Source organism: Rhea americana, unplaced genomic scaffold, assembly GCF_003343005.1.
Source record: "Rhea americana isolate MKP2758 unplaced genomic scaffold, rheAme1 scaffold_284, whole genome shotgun sequence".
In the NCBI taxonomy this organism is placed as follows: Eukaryota; Metazoa; Chordata; class Aves; order Rheiformes; family Rheidae; genus Rhea; species Rhea americana.
The window spans coordinates 600,694-627,617 of NW_028186406.1; the positions used below are offsets into that span (position 1 = coordinate 600,694).

Genomic DNA, 26,924 nt, shown 5'->3' on the forward strand with positions numbered 1-26,924 from the left:
GGAGGATTTCACCTAACATACTAACTTGATGGCTCAAGAAACAGGGAACTTAGAGGGAAACTCTAATTATGCGCCTTGTGACAGTGAAGAATACCTGTATTTCCAAAGAAAWAAAGATTTCTAAAGACTGTTTCACATGGTGACATACTTCAATCACAATTTTTCACTCAGTTATCCTACCTGCAGCATAGTTTACTTTCGTGCCAGCTCTCAGGCGCCTTGTGCAGATAAGTCCCATTTCTAACACTGCTGCAGCACAGAATAGGATCTTTCTCACCAGCTTGCTCCTACACSCTGTCACCCTGAACATGGAAAGTATTATCAGCGCCTACTTTTGAACCCTAATTCTGGAGAGTACTTGAAGCCCTGTTAAGTACATCCCTGCATTTTGTGCATGTGCTTAGTTTGCATCATGATCGGAAGTCCACTATAAGGAGATGCACAGGCAGGCTCAGAGTGGCGGAAAGCTTACGTGCTTCCCTGAACGCAGGCGGCTGACGAGTCTCTCTGCTGAGACCCTGAACAAGACCATGGCCCAAAGCTACTTGTACAAACTGCAAAGCAGGAATCTGCTCAGCAAACTCRTTTTGGCAGCTTCACAAATCATAACCAGCCAGAAAATCATATATTGCCTTCTAGAAGAAAAACAAATGTTTGCTGAGAGGGTACAAAGGTTCCCACCTAACATTCCCTCTCCTTCCATCAGTGGCACAATAAAATCCTGATTCTTTGGAGGCAAAATGATTTCTGAAGTAATTTCATCAGTGGCCAGCAACTTGTTCCTTCAGAAGACCAAACCCAGAGTTTTCTCTAGTCACTAGACCTCACACAAATCTTTCTTCTGCAGAATTCTCTACCTGGATGATGTATTTTTTCAAAGAACAATACTGACATATCTCTGCAAGTTCCTTCTCCTCTTGGAAAATTTTAGTAACAAAATGTGAAGCTTTGCTAACAGAGCTCCTGCCTTTGAATTTCCTTTCATTCTCTCTTCTTCTGCCCTTCACTAGTTCAAACACAGTCATTTACTCTTCTTCCTATCATTTGCGCTCAGCCCTTGTCAAGCCTTTCCAGTACAGATACAAGAGATGGGTACACAGACAAGGAACAGGATATGTTGGTACAGCACTGAAGTCAGGTTTGCCTCTGTGACAGGAGTAAGAATTATACTGTATCATATTGGTATCAAAACAATGGCATTCAGAAACACAAGCTATGACTTTAAAATGGTGAATAATCATTCCCACTAAGCTTCCTTTGGTGGGTTTCTTGTTTCTCCCTTACTGCCATTTCAGCAAGTGTAGGAAAAGCTATCTTACCTTCCACAGCCATAGATGCTTTTTTTTTTATTATTTTTGAAACAAGCTTGGGTAAAAAAGGAGGCAACTTGGCATTCAGCACTTCTAAGATTCAACTCAAGAAAGCATTTATGCTTTTTCTGAACTACAAGCTCAAGAGCTTTGCTTAAAACAGGATGATTCCATCTGCAAGTATTCACACAGAAGGGATTTCACACGAAAACCCTGTCTATTATMTTGGCACAATAGCAATAAATCTTCTTGTTTCTTAATGGCAGAGCTGCTGCAGAATCACCTTCAGCCATGCTGGCAGGAGCGGTCAATGTGCTGCTAAGGTTCATGAAAGGCAAAGGCAATGTGTAGGACAAGGGCATAGCTGCTAAAAGACCCTGGTCCAAAGTTTCCACATATTTTTCACAGGAAATGAAGTCTCCAGCTAAAAAATAAACATTTTGTTTTGAACAGAAAATGTTCATTGAACAGAAAATGTTCATTATTTTCATGTAAAAAGCCAGCGCCTTTCAGCCATGCTTTTGGGGCTGGGAAATAACACTCATTGCCTTGTGAAGATTGCTATTCAGTCACCCTCACTATCCAGACTCCTGTACGAGCTGGCGTCTCTCCTGATGCCCTGCCTTTCCTCTCCGGACAGACAAACTGTGGTGAACAAGTGACAAATCATCCTATCATGAAACCCAGGCTTCAAAAGAGAGTAGGATGGTGAGTTACTCATAATGGATGTATTTTCCTTTTTTAGCCTTCAAAATTCCATGTCTTTTTAAACTTTTTCTTTTTCCCCCAAAATGTTTTACCAAAATGTTTGAAGGGACAGTTTTCATTAGGTCTGCCACAGAGATCCACATGTTGTACCCTGTTTTGCTGGCCAGGTTCTGCACTACCTGATCCACTAATATCAGGTTTTGCTGGTTTCTGTGGATGTATTGTTTGTTCCAGGTATATAATGTATAAATGAGTAAAAATGTGTGAAAATATAAGTTCTCAGAGCCTCATCAAGTAAAACAGCCCACTTCCAAGTCTGAGGGTTCTCCGAACTAGAGTTCTGGTTCAGGTCATGAAAGAAGTAAGTTGGTTGCAAAGTTTGGGCCCTGACTGGATTATTTCCAAAGTTCAAAACTGAAGTTGCTATGTGAATCTTACTCATTTCTGTTGGAAATGATGATGGACTTATGAGCTGCAGTTGAGGGCAGAAATTCAATTAAAAAAAMCACAAAAATCAACAGGAATAATATTTGGTGATCTCTGGAACCAAATTTGAGGCCTTTTCAAAGGATAGATATTCAAGGTCTTTCTCTTTTCTCATGTATACTATTTTAAGGAAAATACACATGCAGTGCATACAACATATTTCCTACTTACTTCAGAATAAATGCCACCAGAATCAAACTCCAAAGTTACTGCTTGAGAGTTGTTAGTAAACTTTCTATGTAGGTCACTGTAAAGCCCCAAGCCACCCATCACGCATATGATATTTATTTTAAACGGATAAATAATACAGAGTGTAGGAAAAAGAACTACGCAATCAGCCCACAACATTCCAGAGTTATTTACTGTATTTTTTAGTCATTTTATGTTTTTTTTAACCGTTCTAAACACTGTCCTGCTTGATTCATTAGCCTTTTCTCCAGGGAGTAACTTGAATTTTTTACAAGTCTAGCAAACACTCCGCTATTATATCATTCTAACCTGATAAATAACAGTAGTGACATGTTGATAGCTGTTATATATGCAGAGCTGGGGCTTGGATTTTCTCCCGTTTTTCTTTTTTTTTGGGGGGGGGGGTTCTTTTGGTGAGAGCTGGGGGAAGGCAGAGACAGACAATCTTGTAACATGCTGATTTGTTCTGCTACTGTCTCTTACCCTCCAGCCTGTTGGACTTATTTTTCAGCATACCCTAAAAAACTAACTGAAACAATCCCACAACGCAAAAGATGCAGGCAGCGACTTTCCGACACTTTTCAGGAATCGTCATCACAAGGAATTCTCATGCCCCACCACCCACCCTGAGTAACCTTCATAACAAAACAGGGCTGAATGCCTTCAGAAATGATTCAGGTCGGAGCAAATGTTGCTCATGTTTTATCACCCGGGAAACTCAGAAACTTTCCAAGAATGAAGTTATGGGAGCGAAGCAGGCAGCCGGGCAAGCCGGGGAGCTCTAATGTACTGTCTCTCGCAGACAACAAGGCCTCAGTGTCAAAGCAACAAGACCAAGGGCAGAGGGAGCAGAGAAGAAAGCCTCCCTGAGATGCTGCACACCACTGGTTACAAACAGGTGGCTGAGTGCTAAAGAAAGAGACACAGAGAGAACAAGCAGCAAGACACAGGCATGAATGGAATATTCTTTACAGGCTGGTATGAGGAATTTAAGGAATTAAGAGAGGCTTTTTTTTTGTTTCCCAGCTTAGCAGAAATGTTCAAGCTTTAATTATCACTCGTCTTGTTGACGGAACATAAATCCTCAAGAATTCCCTTCTGGGGCACTCTGCCGTCTTTGACTTACCTGACGCTTACAAAGGATTTGGTTTGGTGACTGACGCCGTTGTCAGCAAATACGAGAAACCAGTGTTAAAGGTTTTTAGCCTCCTTTGTTGATCTCAGTTTGCACAGTTGGGGGACTTCAGATGGACTGGCATTAAACAAAGAAGTGCAACGCGTTTTTGCCCTGAATTCCAGGGTGCTACTCTGTGACTGGAGTGCCAGCAGCTGCCTCTCTCATTTCCACCAGGACACGGCCTCTCTGTCTGAGGGCTCGATCCCGTGGGGCTGTACACGCTGTCCCCAAGCCAGCATGCRGGTAATCCAGATCATTTCAGTGCAACTACTCACATTCTTAAAGCTGATCATGATCTTAAAAGCTTTGCTGGATCAAACCAGAGTATTTGGCACTGCATGGGACTGAGCCAGTCAGGAACCATTTATTTTAGTGAGCCTGGTTATCAGGTCTCCTGATCATGTTCACAGTACCACTGCAGGCAAACGGCATTTCTGCACTAATCTGCTTGCACTTTGCACTGCATCAGAAACTCCTCATTGCAAGCAACRTGCCCTTTCATTTGAGCAGTCCAACAAATGTCCTCAGCCTACAGTAAGCAACAAAGGCAAGGGAGTTATGAGTGGAGTAATTTCCAAATCCTGGGACAGGTTAAATCCAGACTGAGCTGTAAACCATGCCTTTTTGGCCTGCCTCTATGTCAGTGTTTATTTATTAAATAAATGTAATATAATTTACTTTATTAAAAATGATGTCAGTTTTTATTTATTAAAAAATAAAGAAACTGCATGACCTCCAGGCCTGCATCAGCTCACATTGAACTTCCCGGGACCTGCCATGGAAAGCATTGTGTAGGTTTGAGCCCAAGGTGAGTATCAACACCCCAAGAGTCTTGAGCCTGAGCTTCAGGGAAATGCTCTATTTCTCCTCCATTTCTTTTAGAGTCCAAATGGGTTTAAAGATAATGTCAGGGGAAAGATCTGCAGGAAATTAAAGCCCCTACTGTTTGTCAGCACAACTTTAATCCCAAGCAGTGCAGTGTGTGCTGGTCTCCACTCTGGAGCTCCAGCTATTCTAACCAAATCACATGAGCTGTCTTCTGCCCCATTTGCTTTGCCTGTTTCCTGCACCAGGGTCATAGGAATGTGACTGAGAATAAATCTCTCAGCTAGAGAAGTCTTCTCTTTGCATCTCTAAGGTTTGATGTAGTTTATGCACAGGACTTAAAGCAACTCGCCCTGTTGTTCCTGCGCCCTCTGGCAAGCCACATGCAATACAGGGGCCAAGTTTTGTGGCACAAACAAAGCAGGTTGCTCAATAATTGAGCTGACAAACTGGTTGGAAAGGTTGTGCTTCCAACCTCAGAAACAGATCCTGACCCTGCTTTCATGGAACTGACATCACCATTCGTCCTTCTGGTCCTGCCAAACTATCAGGTGAGAAAGGCGGGTGATCGACACATACTGCTCTCCACGATGCGTCCCTGCGACTTCAGGAGTCCTGCTTGGCTTTGCCTCAAAACACAGAGGCTCACAATCAAGTGACAGCCCTTTCTGAGGTATAGCATGTGGCAACAATTCTCAAGGGCCCTCTTTCCAGCCCCTACCACATTCCCCTTGATTTCTCCAGTAGAGGAACCATCAGGAAATGGGGTATCTGCCCAAAGGAGAAGGGAAAGTCACTGGAGACATTGGCACAGCTCAGGAACTACGAAGGGCTGCACAGTTGCACATCATCACAGTGAAATCTCCCCACAGGTAACCGGTGACTGGCTTTCCTCAAATACTCCTGTAAACTTCACTCATTCCTGCCTTACAGAAACATGAAGTGAGGTACCATCTCCCTCCAGCACGGACGAAGCCTGCTTTGTTCCTCCAGCAAGCAATCACAACAGCTATTATTCTGAGCTCTGTAGTTTCCCTGGGGGGAAGCCTAATGGCAACGACACTGAAAAATAAAAATCTTCTCATCAAGCAAATATTTTTCCCTGGTGACTCCATCTTGGAAAGCTGGTCCCTGACTGCAAATGTGAGTAAGGAACCTGAAACATGACAGCATGAACCCCAAACTGGCAGAAGGTTTACAGTGGAGTAATTTTCATTTAAAAGATAAGAATCTTCAGAATTCTTATGCAGCTAATGGTAACTATGACCCCATGGTGATTTTTTTTAAAAAAGCAGCTTGTAACAAACTTTCATAAGCACAACTTTTTCATAAGCACACACACAGCAGAGTATAGGAGCAAATCAGATGAAACATACGTGCCTGTAAGTTCTGTGACAGAAGATATTTTAATGACTTTGAAAATTAAAATGAGATCCTCTTACACTTTAACTATGAAAAAAATAATGCCTAGCTCTTGGATTGGTCCTTTTGTTACAAAAAGGTAAAGCATGGATAATCCAATTTTGCAGATGGAGCAGCTGAGACGCAGGGGCAAAATGACGCATCAGGTGCTGCCCAGGAGAAGAGTGGCAGAGCTGGGAGTAGAGTGGGGTCGCACATATCCTGGCCTAATGGAAAGGTGAAAAATCACTTCATAKCAGAGGAAAGCTGCAATGATTAGTTATACTACCTAAGATATTACAGAATTATAGCTACCAATGTTTGTTACTCAACAACACATATCTCAAAATTTCAGTTTTCAGAACTGTTCTCACTAAGAGCTTCTGTTGTTTCGTTTTTTGTTGCTGGGAATGCTTTCTCAAAAGAAATTACTGTTTCACCACAACACCAATTGACTGATGTAGTTGGGATTAAGAGAGTATAGCTCAGTGCATAAATGCACAAGAATCCACATGACTTTCTACTATTGTGTGTTGCTTTAAGAACAAACCTCACATATGTAATAGGCACAAAGGATATCATACATTCAAAAAAGAGCTGCAGCAATATAGTTTTATTTAATGAGGTTGTTAAAATGTTGTATCTTTATTTGTGAATAGTTCTTTAGCAATGATAACATGAAAAGTGTGATGGGGACAAAAAACATTAGAATATCACATTTGCCCCTTCTTACAAAAAAAGAAACAGCAAGAAAAGAGTCTTAGAGAGAATGGAAAACATTTGGTTTAGCTCATTTATTTCACAAGACAAATCTCTTGAACTGTTCATGACTGCAATGGCCTCTTTCAAAACAGCCCTGGGATCATTAACGCTGCTATGCCAGTCGAGGCTTTTCAAATTCCAAACACAAACACTTCACACCAAATGCCAATAGTAAAACAAATGTATTTGGGTCAAATAATTCCACACTGTAACTTCAYGGGCAACACACTTCTACCACAAATGAACGTGACCAGCTGAACCAGATCTGAAAGTCGTGGGGCCGCAATGATGGCCATAATGCCCTTCAGGTTCATGAGGACCACTCTACACCACAGGGCTTGCCTGGAGATTTCCACTGCCTTAGGGCCAGAGATTGCCTTTTGCTCTGCTTTTACAGCCGCAAGGGCTGCAGGTTCCTAACCCACGAGCAGGGCTCGTAGCAGATACAACAGCGTACCTAGTGACTGACAGTAATTAMAAGGCAGTGCCCTGATGCCAAGGCCAATGCTGCCTCCAGAAAACCTTACTGCCTCTAGCTTATGTGTAAGGGATTGTGTGGCTATTCGAAAAACTTTTGTCTTAGTGCCCTCATTTTGGGTAYCCATTTTGAACAAAACACTGCAGGACTAGACTTGATCCAAAGCATCCACTGAGTAAGAACCAGGTCACAAAGCTGATGCAGAGGTATATCAAAGAGAAACAGGAAACTGCAAAGGAGCTGCTCCACCCTACTAGTTGCTAAAACACAAGTTGAGGATCAGTCCGTGAGGTCAAGSAGAGCTGACACTGCTGGACCTTTCCCCACTGTCTGCTCGGCACATGTTAGCTCCTCAGACTGCCCATTCCTCAGAGGCTCACACCAAATGGGGACAAAAGAGAAAGCACCTTTCACCCAAGAGCACGTTGGCAGTCAGCAGGTCAGAAGACCATTAGCCTCAAAGCTCAAATTAGAAATTGGGACTGCAACTGAAAATTTCAGGTCTCTGCAAGAGCGCTCCCATCTCGCAGGGCACCGTCAAGGCTGGGAAGCAATGCGCATGGCCACACTCGCCAGCTGCGGCCTGTGAGCTTTACTCCCGTGAGCAATCCTTATTCTCTGCTTAGTCCCACTGCAGTCATGAAGGGAGGGGTGCCCGTRTAAACCTGCAGGAGGAGAAGAGGCCTTAGCAGTGGAAACTATTCTGAGAAATACATGAGGGGATTTCTGCAGCCCCTTCTTCTGTTGTGACTTTTTCACACTTCCCAATCTACCCTTGTTTTTCCTCTTTTTTCTCCTCTAGGATTTTCCCTTGTCTGTGACACAAAAGCCCTTGGAAAGAACGGCTGACATTTCCTGTTGGTCCCCCCGCAGTGCAGGCTGGATGTGCTACGTAGCRACATCATCACGTGGCCTGGCACCACGCTTGTGCACACAGGCGTTGTAAAGACACAGAAACACCCTTAGGAGAGACTGGGAGTAACAACTGTACTACAGGAAAGTCTSTTTTTATGAGCTGTCACACCTCCGAGCTACAGACCCATGTGCTGCTCAGGCTGTCTGGTCCTGTTCAGCCTACACAACTCTCGCTGAGTGAGTCCAGACTTACTGCTGCCCCCTTTAACAAYGTGCTGCACTAGAAGAGGCTCTTGCTTCACTGCAACCTGCTTTTAGTCACTGGCTGTCCTTTCACATGTAAACCAGGTAAAATGTACAAACCCCCCCAAAGGACATTTGGACATCTTTGCAGAGCTAGAAAAAACTCCCTGCTGCTCCTGCCAGCTTCTTTGCTCAGCAGAGTTTTCCCAAACAAGCATGCAAAACAAATACAGCTTGCTTTGGGTTTACTCTGAAGCAATGCACATGCACACACCCACACACACCCATTCCCACACCATGAGCTGTAAAATAGCTTCTAGCCCTGTGGATTAAGATTTTTCTTCATCTTCAAACTAGCTGAGCTGAAACAGGGAGGTATAGAGCTTGGTTTTCCAGAGAAAGGCCTTATTTTTTTCCTTTTAATTTCCATTTCATACCTTCAGCAGTGCAGTATGTTTTGCTAGGTGCTTCGCAAACAGTAATTAAGCCTCATAACATCACTTACCTGTAGCAAGGACAGTCATAGGCACAGCACAGATGGAGAAATGCAAATACACATAAGTAAACACCTTGCCTCGCATCTCATAGTGAATATGTGGCACAGTCAGAAATGAAACCAAGGTATCCTGCACCCTAACGTTTGAGCTCATCTCTCCGTGACACCTTTGAAGAAAAGGAGAAAACTCTTTTCTGCTCAGGGGTTACAACCTAGTGCCTACTCGGCTGCTCTCCCAACTGGCAGCCGGCAAGCAGGGAGGCCGAGGGCAGGAGGCACAGACACCTGGCTGTCCCCTCAGCTCCACAGCTGCTCCAGCCCGAGCAGAGAGGGATCGGGAGCACATGCTAAAAAATGCAGACTGATACACAAGACCTGTTCAGTGGGGAGAAAGAGACTCTCGGTTTCTTGTATTATACAGGTTTCTCTGCAACTCAAGGGCCCACTTATCATCACAAGCTTGTTTGTGGGCTAAGCAAGTGCTTCTTTGAGCAATGGATTTCTTTTTAGAGCAAAGGAAGTTGACTGGGGAGTGATGGTATTTTTACTCCCCTTTTTCTTGAGGAACCAGCATTTATATTTCTCCCTTGGCAGTTTCTTACATTCTTACAAATACGAAATAGGTTAATGCTTTCTCTGAGCTCTGTGTTCCTATAATATTTCAATTAAAAATGTGGGAGAAAGGAAGAATGCCAACCAGTATTTTCCTCTGGGGTAAATGGACGTCACTTTGTCAAGGTCATAAGATTTCCACCCCCTTTGCTTTAGGCAGACCTGCCCAGAGGCACATCTTTGCATTGTTAAGCCATCTCTGCCTGGTCTCTTTGCTCCTAGCCAATGCCTGCACTAAGCGTAACACCCAGTTGCACAGAATTGCCCCAAGAAGAAGCAGTTACCCATCATTACAGCAATCTAACAAGAGCCTGAAATTGTATACCTAGTAATCAGACCTTACACAGTGTAACTATGGGCTTTTATTTTAACGATTTATATTGGGAAAGAGATATACTGCTCATTTTTTTAAAAGTTGATACCAGTTAATTATTTTTTCCTTAAGCTTCCAAGGGGATTAGAGTTTGATAAACACTGAAGAATAATAAATACTAGCTGTCTTACTTCCAGGTTTAAATGGTGCTACGTGCTGATGGTCTATATTTTTGCTTGCCCCTGCACATTCACATAAAGAGTTGCCATCTCCTTGCAAAGTACTTCTGCCAGCTGCTCCTAGAAAATAGYCATTTTCTGAGGAAGGTTAGATCTCTTGAAGAAGAGATAATTTTATGAAATAGCAGTGTCTCCTTCCATGTTGTTACAGGGAAGAGGAATGGATGGGGAGAAGGTTACTCCCTCCCTTGACCTCAGGCCTGGAGCAGTATYACATGCTCCTGTCCTTAATAGTATCAAGGAGCTTGTGCCCTTAAAAGACTTATCAGCAGAAGAAAAAAAAAATGCTGAGAAAGTTCTAAAAAAGTATGTCTGAAAGCTTAATGGGTTGAAATATGAGTCTGGATCTCTCCCACTGTGGCTCAAAATAAGTGTTCGGTTATGGTATTTTGTCAAGAGCTGGCTGAACACTTCCTGCCTTGTCAGCTTTACTAAAAGGAACAGCCTCTGTTCATCTTCCAGAAGCATGGACAGTCTGATAAGAATAACTTGAAAAAACAAGAATTGTTCAAATTCCACTGGTACTAACTCACCAAGAGGCCAAAACGTCTTCTAATTAGATCATTTGAAAAGCCTTTGCCATGCAAGGGAGATAGAGCTAAGCAACATAGAATAAAAGCACTTGGATCCTGAACGGACTCTGAAAAGCGCTGCATCTGTCCAAAGGTTTGTGTTCACTCAGGGAAAAGGTCAGCTCTTACCTGACATTTGCTAAGATGTAGCAGCCAACCTGGCAATCTCGAGGAAGAACAAGGCGGRGGAGCTCTCAGGTGCACCAGCAGCTGAGGATAAACACCAGGCACTGCTGAGCTTTTAGCAGAGTTTGCACACACGAAAAGGGCAAAATGCCTTATGCTCTCTGCATGTTTGTCTGTGATGGCAAGAAAGCAGCTCTATCTCCAGAGTGTGTGCAGCATGAYCCAGGAATAAAGTTTTTTCTACTCTCAGTTCACAGCTGGACGTGGACATTCTAGGGTGGGACATTCGTAATAAGCCAAAAGACAACAACTAGGCCATAAGCTCTAAATGGTTACAGGGAAGTGTGGGAAGCATCCCAGTGGCTGAGCCAGCAGGTATTTTGTGCAAGATCTTCTAGCATGAAAGCTGTTTTTTAAGCATCACAGGAAACCTGAAGTGTCAACAGATCTCCAGCACTGTCCAAGTTACAAGAGGCACCTAGACATGAAAATAAACTAGCTCTTTGCGTAGCCCTGGCTCCCAGCATATAAACCCTGTGCAGGAACAAACCTTGTCAGCACTGATAAGGATATAGAGTGGTTACACAAAGGTGAGTGTTTTGTGGCCCCATAGATGGTATGTTATGAACAAAAAAACCTGTTTACTTATAAACTGATCATCCAACAGCACTAACCCATTGTGCTAAATGGCAGACCTGAGTTGCATAATGCAAGCCTAAAGTAATCCAAATCTACTGTAATCCAAGGAGTTTTGCTTTGGATACTCGGGATGTACACATGGGTCTTTGGAGGAGACCTCACGTTGACCTCTAAGTATTGCTGCTAGTCACTACAGGAATGTCCTTGGAAGTTGTCATGTTTAGTGTTCCTCATGCAGAAATGACCAAGCCAACACGTAGCCTCTAAAAGCATGAGCAAAATTAAGCACATTATAAGTCACAGAAAAAAATGCATACACCAAACAATTTAGAACAAAAAAATACAGCTAAAGTGATAACAATAGAGCACATAGAATAGAAAAGATGAATAAACCAAAGCACAAATAACTGGAGATGGAGGAGATGTGACAAAGGTGTGTAAAACGGAAGAGAGCAGCCTGATACAGCTTCTATTAACCTTTCTGAGAGGAAACACTAAAATTAAAAACAAACAAACAAACAAACCTCTTTTCCTCTGATCTTGAAGTATCTGAGAAACAGAACTTGCTGCAGCAAGAAGTTATCAGGAAAAAGTCTTAAAAAATGTGAGACTGAAATAAAGCTCAGAGAGTCAGTTTGCCGAATGCATTGTCTGCCAGGTACCTTACTGAAAAGAAGCAATTACACATACTCTGAAGCTCCCTTTGCTAACTGATGCTACAGACAAAATACTAGGTTAAAAGGAACACTGATCTTTTTAAAAAGGGTCGCTCCTATGTTGCTAAAATACTATTAACCTTCAAAATAGTTTGTGTTTTAGACTGTCTCTGTTATGCAAATTCAATGAAGACACTTTTCAGAAGCCAGGCCCAACCCTAAATTGTTTAACATTAACCAGTTGCAATGCTGGGAAGAAACAAAGGCAGTAAGGGACCTGGGAAAGGAGGTACTAAGTGCTATCTTAAAGCACTCCATGATAACACCCAAGGTATCAGAAAACCTGCTATTCGTCATCTGGTTTGGTGTGATAGTGTATCTCTGGGCTCACCTAGGAAGTGTTGGTGGAGAAGGTGCCTTAGGGTACTTCTGCCTACACAGAGCACACCAAGGGGCTGCGTGGGGCAGGCATTACTGTGGTACATGCTCTGAGGAACCCTGCTCATACTCACACCCTGCTCGTGGCTTCAGTGGCTCAGCTTCTGTTGTTCCTGGTGGTTAAAGTTAACAGGGTGAAAAAAATCTGTAAGCAATGTCATCAGCAACTACTGCAAGTATCCGGCACTGGCTGACAACATTAGCAGTAAGGATACATTCAACTCCCCTCCTGACAATGAGAAAGTGGTACCAAGGGTCATCTATTCTATATTTTTGCTAAGCGACATGCTGCAAAAGCATACATGAACTATGTCATCTCCTGAGGCTAGTCTCACCTCTTTAATGAAGTGACCCCACAAATCTGGCCCCCCACAGAAATGTGACAACACTGAAAAGGGACCGTTTGCTCCTAGTCTACCCCAAGGTCAAATGATTCCTTGGAGCTGTGAGAATAACTTCCCCTGCTGGTATTTTCCTCACTCTTTTGGAAACATGAGGCTGCCAGGGCAGCAGCCTCTGTGAGTCACCTTTGGGCTCGCTCTGTCCCTCRGGCTGTTCTCACTCACACATCAGCATGCCCACACCATGTCCTTTTCCCTCTGCCCCAAACATGCYTCCTCTGCAGGAGACAGGCTGCTAGAAGAGACCCAAGTGTGTTCCTTACCCCACTGTCTGCTCCTAACTTGAACGTAGTCCAGCTGACCTTTATTAAAAAAATAACGTAGAGTGCAACTGTACTAGGAGAGGCTTAAAATGCTTCTGCGCACCTCCCCTATCTCTGAAATTCAATCAGACATTTWTGTGAGCAGTTTCTGTGAGCTGGCCAGAACTGCTTACTCAGCCTATGGAAATCTGCAGAGTCATACGATCAGAGGGGTTCTTCTCCCAGAAGAATCTGAACCCTCAGAGCTGCCCTATTAAAGAAACACCAGAAAAAGCAGAAAGCAGGGCATGACTGAGCAGTTATCTRTCTTTCTTTTAGCCCTCATGCCTGTATGTAAATAAGAGACAAGGGGGAAATCCGCAAGTCCGTAACGCAAGGGTTAGACACTTTCTATGCTAAGTTCAGAGGCAATTTTCTTCTGCATCAGAAGAAACAGGTGCCTGGAGATACCCACTGCTGCTGAATGCTCAGAATTGCAATACTGCAGCCTGGGTGTGATCAGGCTCCGTGGAGTGAAATRGAAGCAATGAATAGAAAAGACAGACAGAGAGGGAGAAGAAAATGTATGACTCCTATAATCTAGCCCTCATTTTAGTAATAACCATAAATAAAACACACGACTCTTTCCAAAGCAGGTTAAAAATGAGATTTCTGCTGAGACATAAAAATTTCTTCACATGGAAAGCAGCTACATTTGCAGCCCATTTTCTAGAGATGTTTCCTGTTCCTGTAGCATGTGGGTAACTCCAGATGTGACACTGTATTACTAGCATGCCCTCAGATGTGACATATTTTGCCAATACGTTGTCTGCTCCTGCCTAAGAAATGCCCAGACACATGGCTAAAGATGTTAGAGGCTACTCTAGAGCACTAAATTTACAGGAGGTGTATCTCCTATGAGACACGGATCAGCGTTAACTTTAAAAAGCAGGCATTAGAGACAACATTTTCAATTAAAGAGCAGAAGTAAACAGGCTCCCACACCAACCAAGTTCCAGCATTACCTGTGCACTGTGCATCAGGGCTCACGCTGCACCCTGAACTCTTTGTCACTCATGGAGCTGTGAAATGGCCAAAATAAAATTGCAAGCATGCTTATAATGCCAGTCCCCAACTTTTATAAAAGCAGGAGTCTTCTACATTGATACTGCACGATGTAAGTTAGGCCAAAGGAYTAGACAGATAGAGAGAGTGAGCTGATCGGTTTGGAGACAAAAGGTCACTTGGGGCTCACACCAGCTCTCCGATATTCTTAGAGCCACCTTCCTCCCCCAAATCTCAAAGCATCCATCATGCTTTGAGAAAGCAGAGTGCTCACTTGGGCTTTCCTGGCTGCAACTGAAAAATCCACATCCCTCTGCTCTCCTCAATGTTCTCCAGGGGAATGAGAAAAGCAGCAATGAAATGGCAATGTGAAATCAAAAGATGAGAATTATTCACACTAAATTGTCTCCCTTCAGTTGTCACCCCCAACCTCCTGCTCCAGCAAAGCAGAGTCAAAAACTGCACTGGAAACAAAGCCCTCCTTTTGTTCTCTAAAGACTAGAAGTCTTTTTATATTTAAATGAAAATCTGTCAAACTAATTAAGTGAAGATGTAACGGTCTCATTTTGTGCTCATTAGAGAACATCGTAATGGCCATAAATTCCTCTGACGGAGCGTGTATGTGTGAACATGAATGTCTGGTAATGTCTCATAAACTTCAGGCTGGACCATGTCTTTTGTCTTTACATTAGAGCTTGTAAGACAAACAAAAGCCACAGTATTGCTTAAATTAGATGCAAAGTGCTATGTTACAGCAATATTATAAGCATGATTCTTGCGCGCACAAACAAACCAGGGGACTCGAGTGATGGTTCCCACCGAGACTGCAATGTGGCCCTTGTGTCAGTCTGTGATGTGATGCATTGTCCTAGACCGTGTACAATTTTCTGCTTGAAGATATATGGGCAATACAGCTGTTGCTGTGGATTGCTTTGAATATAGTATCAGTATAACTTCAATAGGACATGACATTCCTGGCATTTTTTGCTTTTTGATATCCATAGACAAAAGGAAGGAAGAGAAAGAAAGAGAGATGAACAACTGGCATACTGAAATAAATATGCTAGTTTATGTCACTTTTACTTTATTTCTCACATCCTTTCTCACTCCTTTGCCTTTAGCAAAGAAATCTCCCCACAGTTGGAGGATGGAGGACTTTTGAAATAAAACTGGACTGGATTTGAAACAGAACTCAGKCTCAGTTAAACGAATGCATAAAGGAATCACCATCAAAGATCATCTAATGTTGCATGCAGGGRTTGAGGTGGAAAATACACAAGAAGAGGAGTCTTGGAGTCCTATTGCAGTGCAGGAACAGCAGCAACACAGCAAAATGGCAGGTAGAGAAATGGACTATGGAGCAATATGAGGAAGAGGATTCTGGCAGCTGGGCTTCCTGTCGCAAGGCACAGGATTGCATTTAGTTACAGATGGTAGGTAGACTCTTGGATGGGAGGACGACTGCTGCTAGAGGAGGACTATCTAAAGTGCCAGAAACGAAGACTAGAGGTGACTGAGTGAGCTTTACAGTCTCTGATGCCCTCAGCAGCAACAGCGAGGCAGAACTGCTGATCGTCCCTGTCCCCAGCATCTCCAGCTGCACCAGCTAGGACAGATGTGGTGGTTTGCACTAGCAGTTCTCCTGCCCTGGARCCAGACTCCACTTGCAGTCCTGCCATGACATTTCCCATCACAATAGTTTTGTCCAAGGAGGTATATGCAGGCGTTATTTCCTGAACCTCCTGTGGTGAGCAGYAGCCAAAACCAGACTGCAAATCAGGTGAACTGTTAGGATAGTCCTGTATTACATGGTGCCTCCCAATCCCTTAGACATTGGGAAACATTTCTAGTGGGTCACATGTGAGGAAGATGCAACTTCTGTGCAAACCTATCAATAGTTGTTCTTAGAAATGAGCAGAGAGGAGGCTTTAATTTTTCTCAGGATTCATTTACTTCTGGCCAGCTCCTTGTGGCATGAACAAAGACAGACTGACGGCGAGGGAGAACCACCCCTTCAGCAGGAGGCTTCATTAGACAGTTATTCTGTTGCAGACACTTCCACCACTCCTAAACTTTGATGTTTTTCAGGATGGAGGAGTGTACTGAAATGATGCCAAAGGAAGCAATTCATTTGCCTTCCTCCCTCATCCCCAAAGGAGTTATAATGTAATGATAAATGATGCTGTACTATTGCAAAGAGACAGATTTCAGCAGGAGCAGCCTCAAGTGAAACTGAGATGGATGRATGCTCTCTTTATGCCATGGGCTGGATTTTCAGGGGTACCATGGCTCCAGAAGCAGTGATGGGAGCAAATTATCTTTACCAAAGCAGATGTGTACATTAAAAGCCRCCTCCTTCTCACAAGTAGTATACAGGAGAGTTTGACTTGTCTTGTGGGGTTTGAATCAYGAGGGCTAGAAACTTCAAGCTGATAAAAGTCAATAAATTCACAATTCTGATGACTCAGGAGATGGAGCTYTAAAACAAGTATTATGTGCCACGTGGGCAGGCAGCAGTGTTCTGTCTCAGTAAAGAAAGTCTGCATTTCTGGCTGGATTTTAAAATGTTCCTCAAGATGGAGCAAAGTGCAAAAAACTCTGCAATAAACACTAGAGAGAGAGACAAGACTGAACCTTAACAGAGCTTAATCATCTTTCCACTTCTGTTACTGATCCCACTGTCAAAAAATAAAACATGTCAACACCACTTCTGCTTTCAGCAGGGATTATGGGAGTGTCCATGCATGGATGAAGGATCTGATTTCACCTTACAACAGCCTTCAAACAGAGAATGCAGAAAACCAAAGAGATGAAAGGAATAACTAGATGCTAAGGTTAAGATTGGCAGTTTATTCTAAATTAAGCTGGATTTTGTTTCTGCTCAAGGCAGCTATAACATCCATTTGTAGCTTGCTCTTGTTCCTCACTTTTTCTGGCTAGCCAGAAATATTAACAGCCTTATGCTTGTTCAACAACTCTGCTTACAGTTCAAGCTTGCATTTAAGAGACCAAGGTCCCCAACTGCTGAAAAAAAAAAAAGTTTGTGGGGAGAGACTAAAGATGAAGTGAGCGTTGTAGAACCCATTAAAAATCCATATTGGTTCACAGCAGAAATAGGCATGACGAAGGATACCAAATGCTTAATTTTAAGTATTGATTTCTAAGTCAGTTCCCTTCTGTGCAAGGACAATTAGCAGAAAGGAGCWACACTAGCTGCACACTAGCTGTATTGGTAGGGGGACAGGTAGCTCCCTGGAGTCGGTGCTTCCTTTCTCATTGCCACCAAGGGCCTTGGATCTGGCCTACAGTACTCCATATTCAAGAAAACATGGATAAAGGAAGTTTTTCTACTGATCCTTTGGCCAGCACAGAGATCATCCACATCTCACTGCTCAGCCAGGAATACCCAAGAAGGGAAGTTTGCACAGTTTTCACCTCCTGCTATTGCTGTTTTTCCAGTCTTACTCCCCTAGCTCTTTGACAGATCCTCTACTTGAAAGGAAGGGATGCAAGAGTGTGGTTCTCACTGAGTGAGTTCCTGATAACAGCTAAATCTCCTATTGCAGAACCACAGACATTTTGTCTGAGTGAGATCAAAAGTAAAAGAAAAACATGAGTAGGTGAAAGGCTAATGGCTTCTGAAGATAGTTCTGCAGTGATAGGGCTGGGATTATTTCTTGGAGCAACCTTTCTCTCATTAAAGGYAGGTAGGTATCAGATTTTAATGACTTGTTTTTCCCATCTCAGTAGGCCCCGAAAGACTTTACTTCCCTGTTCTCCAAAGCYGTCTTGCAGCAGAAATGCTTTACTTGCCTTCTTATCATGGTTAAATGATACCCATGSTTGAAAGCAGGATTTTTACCCTTCTCTACAACCTTAGGCAAATACACCTACTTTTCAGAGAGCTGACAGAAGGCAAATCACCTACTGGAAAATGACAGCTGTCAAGTRATAATAAATACCTGTAGAAAACACTCACCCCCCCACCATGTACCTATCAGCTTTCACTGAAATTATACTCTCCTCCCCATGATCAAGCCACTACAGCTGCGTGCCCGACTTCAAACAGCCTAGCATGCRGAGGGGTTTTTTTCTGATGTTTTTCCTCCCTCTCCCCATGCAAGAGATCTTCCGGAGTGGGATGACATGTCTGAGAGCTTTCTTTCAGTCTGCCAGTTCTCTAACACTGCTTGATCTAGTTTTTTTTTTTTTTTTTACAGATTTCTGTATTTATTACAGGCTGTTAGGCACAGAAATGTAGAGGTAGGATCCACTAAAGAAATCAATATACTGCTGTTTGGAAAAGTTAAGTAGCCCTCAAGATAAGTCTCACCTCACATCTCTTGAAACTCTTACATAAAATTACAACACATAATTCCTTGCCTTACAGGAATTAAAACACTTGCTTAAAAACAATCCACTTTGCTGAGTCAGGGCAGGAGGTTGAGCAGTTTACAGGAATGAGGCCACAGTTACTTGACAGCAGGAAAAAAGTTAGGGAGAAGGAARAAAAGGCTGCATTTGAGAAGCGAATTTGCAGGGGAAGGGAAGAGGTAAAACCATTCACTCAGCCGGAGAAGCCTGTTCGTGCCCCTGCTGCCTGTTCATGTAGGGCCCTTTCCGCACGACCCCCTCTGAGGACCTGGCCCCATCACTAGACTTTGCAGCAAAGCCCTCAGGTACAACATGACTTTTGTGAGGCCAGAGGAAAATGACAGGTACAATAAATAAATAAACAGGAGTTAGATACGGAAGCTATAACCTYGGCATGTGTAATAAGGCAGAAGTCTCCACTCGACCAATACAGAAAACTGGGTGGTATACATCCACTGGAGACTTTCCTGAAAATACCTCGTGGCAAACGTGGACCTGCCACTAGTTTGAACTAGGTTGTAGAGGAGGGTAAAAACRACATTTTGGCAGTCACCAGTAGGTCACACACATCAGTTCAAGCTCCTTGACCGTCGTGGCTCRGAAAGAAAACCGCAAAACCGAACTAAACGCGAGCTGAGCCCCAAAAGGCGCTTTCCTCCTTTAAGGCACGTTGCCGTCGCAGCAATCCAAGCCCCGGCCCYGCTTATTCACGAGTATGCGCGTGCAGGAGCGGGGAAGAGGGCCGGGAGGAATTTCTTCATAACCCCCGTCCCCGCAGACGCGCGCACGCACGAGAAGCCCCAACCCATTCCTGGGACGCTGTTGCCATGGGCCCGCAGGGCTCGCAGCAGATGGCGGCGAGGGCGACCGCGCGCCCCGCTCTGAAGCTGTCCACTCAAGCATACCGCTCGCATTCCTCGCATACCTCCGGCCCCGGCCCCCTCGACGCTCCGCCGGCGCCTCTCCCCGAGGCGCCCGCGCCGCCCCGCCGCGGGACCCAACTTCAGCGCCGGGGCGGACGCCCCTTCCGCCCCCCTCTGCCTTTCGCCGGCCCTCCCCCTGCCCCGCGCTTTCCCAGCGCAGCTAACGACCGACCGGGTTGCCATACCCAACTGCAGAGCCGACGCTTTCTTTTGAGGGTTTGAGTTGCTGGGAGAGAGTGATTTACTCCTCCGACYTGTTAAGCGGCGGCCCAGGCCTCCAGGCTGCCGCAGAGGGGAAGGCAGGCGCGAGGCAGAGACCCCGAGCGGCACTGAACCCCCGACACAGCGTTGCGCTGGCTGCTCCATCTAGCCCGGGCTCGGGCAAGGTTATCTGCAAGAGCACCCGAAACTTGCTGCCATCTCGGCTSCTGGAGGCCTCGGGGCCTCAGCCCACCCCTCTGCCCCCCGCCCGAGCCTGCAGCCCGAGGGAAGCGTGCCCCCGAGCGGGCGGCCAAGCCTCCCCGGCGGCCGGCCCGGCGAGGCCAGCGAGCGGGTCAGCCGCTGTCGCTCCCGCGCGCGCATTTGACGCCCGCTCGTACTGCTCCGGTCGCCGGAGCGCGAGCCGCGGGCGCGCGGGCTCGGCCCTGAGGCGTCTGAGCGTGGTTTGCCTGCCGCTTGCCGGCCACACGTAACGGGGCTCTTCGGGGCTCTTCTGCATTTGGCTGCTGGAGTCACTTCCCCCCCCCCCCCTGCTTTTTGGAAGGAGACGAAGCGGCAGATGCTGTCGGCTCCGGGCACGTGCGTTGTGCCGAGCGGCGCGGCCGCTCCTGGGCAGCCAGCGAAATGCGCTCGCCCCGCTCGTCGGCATGTCCAGCCAAAATCGGCCGCCGGGCCGTGCCGTGCCGTGCCGTGCCGTGCCGTGCCATGCCGTGCCATGCTGTGCCGTGCCTGACCCTCCTCAATGCTGCCAGGCCATTGCATGCCAGGCCCAGGTACCAGGGGTAACGTTTTTTTCTCACTCTTTCTTTTCTTTTTTTTTTCTGATGCAGACAAGGAACAGACATGAAGTTTGCAAAAAGAGTATTTGTGACTTTCGCTAGAAGTCGGTTTGTGGGACTGCGTGCGCAGGCTTTTCTGTGCAGGCATGCGGGAGATTTTCCCTCTCTCTCACACACAATGGTTTAGATTTGGTATTTATGAGCTTAAGTTAGAAATAAAGGCGGAATGAAGTTTCCAGGTGGCTCTTTCTTTCTTTAATCTTTCCTATGTTTCTCTCTCTCTCCCTCTCTTTTCTATCAGTCTTTAATCAAATTCCCGCTGTTACTTTTATTGAACAAAGGAGATGCTGGCACAGCCTGCGAGTGCCTATGCACAGGGGTTGCCCTATAACAGCCAARTTGCTACGATTTATTGTTAAATGGTCCCTGCAGGCTGTAATTTCTAAAAGAAAACAGAAAGAAATGTCCAGCTTTGGCAACTGAAGTAAATGTTAATATCTGGTATTTGCTCAGCCACTGCTGTTTCTATGAAGTATTGCTTTTAACCCTTTGAAGGCTTCGGAGAGGCTTAAGCTTTAAGACACTACAAAATGTATCACATAAAACAGTAGTATCACTCCTAGACTTTTTTTTCCATTTACTTGAAGGAAGTGACCACCAAGTCTCTGTAATTTAGGTCRCTTAGGTCACTCAGATCTCTTCAAATTTCAAGTACAATGTACATAATGGATCGCACCACTCAAATCATTCCCGGGAACAGAGCAGAAATACACGGCTGGTTCATCTAGGACTGCATAGGAAGGCCACAGGAGATTTCAAGTGACTCACATGGGCAGTAGATTAGGACCCTAACTAATCCCTTGCTCATACARGATTGTCCACAGCAATTTACACAAGCAATACTGCAAGCCTGCAGCCCCTCTCTGGAGAGAAGCACCGCACTGGAGAGACACCAGCCAGGAAGATGTGACCCCCCGTCCTTCGCCAAGCTTCCTGCAGCCTCGCGGTTACTGTACATGGGTCCTGCAGGACAGAGGGTCCTCGCGCACCAGCACTGGCTCGTGGGCATGTCTCAGGGTGATGGCATCTGTCCTGTAAAACAATCTCTTTTCTATCTGCTGTGGATCTCTGCCAAAACCCTGGCCTTGGGAATCTCTAGGGCTGCTGACTTACGCACTAGGCTTGCTCTTGAAGGCAGGTACTTAAGTCAATGTGCTCTTGAGAGCAGGAAACACACGCAGGCTCTCACCAGGCGTGTCTTCCTCAGGTTGGGTGGCTGGCTTGGGAGAGGGCAGTGGAGGGCTCCCAGCACTGCAGTCGACAGCGCGTGTTCAGTCTTTCACCTGATCAGATGTTTCTTTGAATTTGGTTATAAAAAGCTGGCTTTTAAAGCTTTGGTTATGAAAAGCTGGCAAGGCAAAAGGAGAAAATTTGGGGCAATCTCTTATCCAGAGTAATGGGCATTTGCTACTGCAAGGATTTCCAGTTTTATTGTCAAAATCTCCTTGCCCTTTAAAATTTGCAATAATGAGTGTGTATCAGACAAGGCAGAGCACACTGTACTCATAAGCCATGGCCATTTCTCTGATTTCAGGACAGAGTGTTTCAAGGCAGTTTTATTTAGTAGATAACCTACAGCAGAAAACATCCCATCTTACACTGGCATKGAAACAGACCCTGGTGTTTCGCTAGCACCGCTTGACCTTGCTCTTACCCACGCTGCTAAACTTCACCAGATGGACTGGATCATCACCTTGTGAAACCCAGCACAGGAATGACGACAATGGAAGTGCTCAGCAATAGRTTTGGCCCACATTTACCAAAACAAACAAACAAACCCAAAGGTAAAGATACGCGAGCAGTAATAAAGCAAGTAATGAGTTTAAAGACTATTTAATTGGTTTACTAAAGGAGCTAATATCTCAGGAAATAATCAAAATCAAAGTTCAATGAACTTAGTTTTATGATTTCACAAACAATCTAATAGGGTGTATAGGTGTGTATAATATGACAGGTCTCCAATGAATGTAAATTGGTGCACGTCCGTACAAGACCTACACTGATTGCCGTCTCTTAAGARTCAGTCTCCTTCACATTCTCTTTCTACTGTCTGCACTGTTACTGTATTAARCAAACAGTAAGAATATATCCTGGTCTGTATGGCTAGCCCACCTGCATTAAGCATGGTTGCAAAGTATTGGCCTGGTTTGACATTTAACTTAAACAACTCTCAATCAACTAATGAAAGATTAAATTAAAAAAAAAAAAAAGCAGCACTTATATATTCCAGATTGTAAAATTGTAAAATGTACCCTACACATCACTGTGTGCATGTAAGTCAGACTCTTTGCTCATGAGATTCAGCATCCTAAGTGTATGGTATTATTTATACCCGTTGACATCAAGGGAGGAAATGCTGTAAACATCCTGTACAACTCTGGAGGCTCTCAGAAGTTCAGGTTGCCCCATGGGCTTCCGGTACACTTTGAGCCTAAAGCCCAATAACTAGATTTTCTTATATTAACTCAAGACCTTCCCCAGCAACAGGACCTAAGCAGCGCTGCACCAGCTCCCCGTTTGCCGTGAGCTCACTCACAACAGCGGCTGAATAATCTCCCATGGCATCGCCCAGACACCCACTTGCTCTGAAGGACCTACACCACGTAGGACCAAGAGGCTCCATATGACGCTTGTTCCCCCTCTCCCAAAGCCCTGCCATGAGTTCCAATTGTTGCTGCAGGCACAAAGCCGTGCCCGGCTTGCTTTGCTGTAGCCCTCGAGAGGCTGCTTACCTTACGAGATACCAGAGCGAGTCTCAGGTATTCCCATCCTTGTGGTGGGGACAGACTGCCATTTGGCGAGTGTGGTCCTCAGAGGAGGGAATGACAGCACTGCCTCGGGAAGCAGAGAAGGAGGAGCACAGCGATTAAGATAACAAGCTGCAGATACAGGTGCTGTGCACGGAGGCACCTCAGGACTAATCTGGCAGTAAAAAGCAGGAGGTTTGTTCACTGGAGGCAGCTCAGATTACTGCCCTCCTACCAAGCAGTCGTCAGCAGGCCTGACAGACAGGGGCAGAGACCGTGAGGAAAGGGGAAATCTGCTGAATGAAAGTGCCAGTCAGCTCTGTCATGGCCCTCATGTATTCCTGCTCCAGTGGATGGATGACTGGCCCTCTGTTATAATTAATATTAGGCTTTTGGGAGAGAGAGGAAAAAAGAAATTGTATTTAATATAGAAGTGTTTTCAGTCACCCAAAATTTATTTACTGATTCTTTTGAAATTCACCACCCAGATTTCATCTGGAAAAAATAACTGGGAGGACTGGGGATAAAGACTCATGATGGAGCAGAGGCGTAGCAGGACCACTGGTCTCAGTTGCTCACTAGCCCATCGCTTGGGGCATAGTAATTTAACCACAGGTTTACAGGTTGCAAATGACCCTTGTGATCATTCCCTTCTGCCTACCCGGCAGCTCTGTGGCTCTCACTGCCTCTTCTCCTGCACCAAAGCACCAGCTCCTGAGCCCTGAGACATTGAATCCAGTTCTCCAGGCAAAATACCGGCATGCTGGAGGAGCTTCCCATCTCCCAGAGAGGGAGGACTGCACTCTCTGCCTCCACTCTCCTCTCCTCTCATGAGTTCACCTCAGAGTAGCAATCTTTTTTAAAAGCCTGATAAACAGAAGACTAGAGAGGTAACTGTGAGCTGAGTTGCTGGGCTCTTTTCAGCTTTTGAAACATGATTTTTTTAAAACCAAAATTACTGATTTTGATTAGCTTAGGCATACTTTATAATAGAAAAAAGTGAGTTATGGTCTATTTACGCAAGTATAACCTCCATGAAAATGATTTACGTACATGTAACAAAGATCAATCCTGTCTCCCCAGAGTGAAAGCAGGCAGAAAGCTGAGAAGTTTTTGAAAAAATTGTTCTGTATTCCAGAGCTATTAATGTTTTGTCCATGCTATTACACATGACTACCCTTTGTCCACCTGCATTTGTGCGAGTGAGTTAGGCTGCATTTTGGCTACAGGCAAGAAGACCTGTGCATATAAAAGATCATTTGATACTGTCTGTGCAGTTTCTGTTCTTCATTATTCTTTTGACAGAGATATTCCATTTATGCAGCCACAAGGGAGAAACAATGGGATATGGGTGACCCATACAAGCCCATTCATTAAAAAAAGGAAAGTAGATATAGCGATCACTTCACACCAACACCTGTTTTGCTGAAGTAAATCTAGGATTATGTTAGCTTTCATTAGCCTTTTCTGACCTTGTCTCCCTTCCAAAGGAAACCTTGGCTCAAGCAGGAAGTGATGGAAAAGTATTTGAGAAATTGTTTTATATTCAAGGGTAATTAGGATAGCTGAGCAAAATAGTTAACCAAGCTAAGGGTATGTATACGTCAGCACACATAAATGTCATGCAACTGAAAACCCCTTGCAAAAAATCGTATTTATAGTCAACTCTTGAAAATAAAGCAACTCAATTGAAGCATCGTTACAATAAAGATGATGAAATCCAGCTATTCCCAGTGCTCCCCCTGCAGCTGCGCCTTGAAGCTGTCAACCTGCAGCCCTTTGCACCTGTACAGGTAACCAGCACCTCACTCGAGTCCAGGTATTTGCCCTTGGGACTCAGGGTCAGCCCAGACACAGCCACAGGTATAGATGTGAGGCACAGACCAGCCCACGAACACAGGCTTGTTTGTTCAGATGTTCATACTATCATGTTCTGACCCAGCTCCAATTTAATCCTCAGGAAATTCCAAGAGAGGGAGGTTGACACCCTAAAGGGCACTTTGTACAGCACTTGCAGAGATTTCCCAGCTTCTCCAGTGTTAACTTCCTGACAGTTTGATTATTGCCTGAAGAAGGCAAACTAATCCAGAAGCACTTGGTGGCACTACGCAGCTAATGCAGAGTGGCAGTGGCTAGAAATCGCTGTGTTTCTAATACAGCCTTGGATGAGGGGGCAGTCTTTCATACCCTGTGCAGGATAACAGATTGTGGTGGCTGGCATCTGTTTTTAGAAAGCAAAGGCATTTTCACGTTGTCCATGCTGTGGTCTAAATTTTTTTTCGGAAAACATATCTAGATCTACTTCCCCACATTTTCCAGTCACCATGAGAAATTCCTTAAAAGCCCAACAGCCCTAAGTTATAGCTATTTAAATCCTAGACAGGAAGCCTGTTGCCAATGATTTAAAAATTGCATTCTGTTCTYCCCTTAGCTGTCTGCTCCATGTTTATTACTGGTCTTTCCTAACAAGGCAGGAATTGCAACCATTTTGATTATTACATAGCAAACAGCTCTAATGAAAATACTGACACTTGAGATAGTTAGAGACTTATCAGTTTGATCCTACACATAAAAAAAATCTTAAAGCATCTACTTACTAAGGAACATGCTGTACAGATCTCAGAGAAGCTGCACAAACGTGTCAGGACCCTGATGGATTTTGGCACAGTCAGACTCATTTACATCCACTGAGGACCTGTCTCATTATTTCTAGTAATCACTTAAGAATCCAAATCAAGACTCATTTTATTAGGATGTTAGAAATATGCACATTAAAAGAAAATCCCCTGCTCGAAGACCTTACACAACGGAGCAGGTGGGGCAGCAAGCAAAGCATCTGTGATATCTGGCAGATGGAGCCAAGAGACAAGAAGAAGACCTTACCAAGGGCGCACTGGAAAGCTATGGAGTCCACAAACCTACAACGGTGCTAGTCACAAGACCACCCTCAGTCCTAACCCTGTTAATGCCAGCTTTGGTCTCTCAAGCTGTCAGTCTTAAAACTTCCATGTGCACCAGCTCTTCCTTTCTACAGTTCCTCAGTCATCATCACTGAAGAAAAAATAACCATACTGGATAGCAGGTCTCTGGAAACACGCTGCTGCATTGCTAAAGAGTGGGCAGTGAGGCAATCCCTATTCTAATTAATTTCATTCACAAAACTTGGAATTATTTGAGGTAATTTTTTGGCACTCTGTCAGATACGACACAAAATTACATTAATGTCATAAGAGGAAAGGATTAGACCAAAGAGTTCTTTGAAGAATTGTACTGGCACTTGGCTTTTTGTAAAAATGCCAGCAGCTTCCCCTCTCTCTAGGAACAGTTCATTTTCTCCCAGTCAATGAGGGAAATCACTGCACAGTGAGGCTCTGAGCCAAAGTCTTTTTGAGTCCATGGGAATCTTTCCACTGATTTCCGTGGGCTTAAATCAGCTCTTAGGAGGAGCCTTACTGACATCTTCCTCACATACTTCAATATTTCAATGTGGTCATTTATCAGGCAGAATGGAAGACTCTTCCCACTGCCTTTTTTTTTTTTTTTTTTTTTTTTTTAAATCCTGAGCTATAGCAATTGGCTGCTGAAAGAA

General features: G+C 44.6%; 1 protein-coding gene across 1 annotated transcript in view; it reads right to left on the bottom strand.

The window, feature by feature from the left end:
* Window positions 1–23,342, bottom strand: part of SHROOM3 (shroom family member 3) — a 97,810-nt gene extending 74,468 nt beyond the window's left edge. The window contains exon 1 of the mRNA XM_085308836.1: window positions 23,321–23,342. The gene's annotated coding sequence lies outside the window, so the exon portion shown is untranslated. The remainder of the gene's footprint in view (window positions 1–23,320) is intronic.
* Between the last annotated feature and the right edge of the window lie 3,582 nt (window positions 23,343–26,924).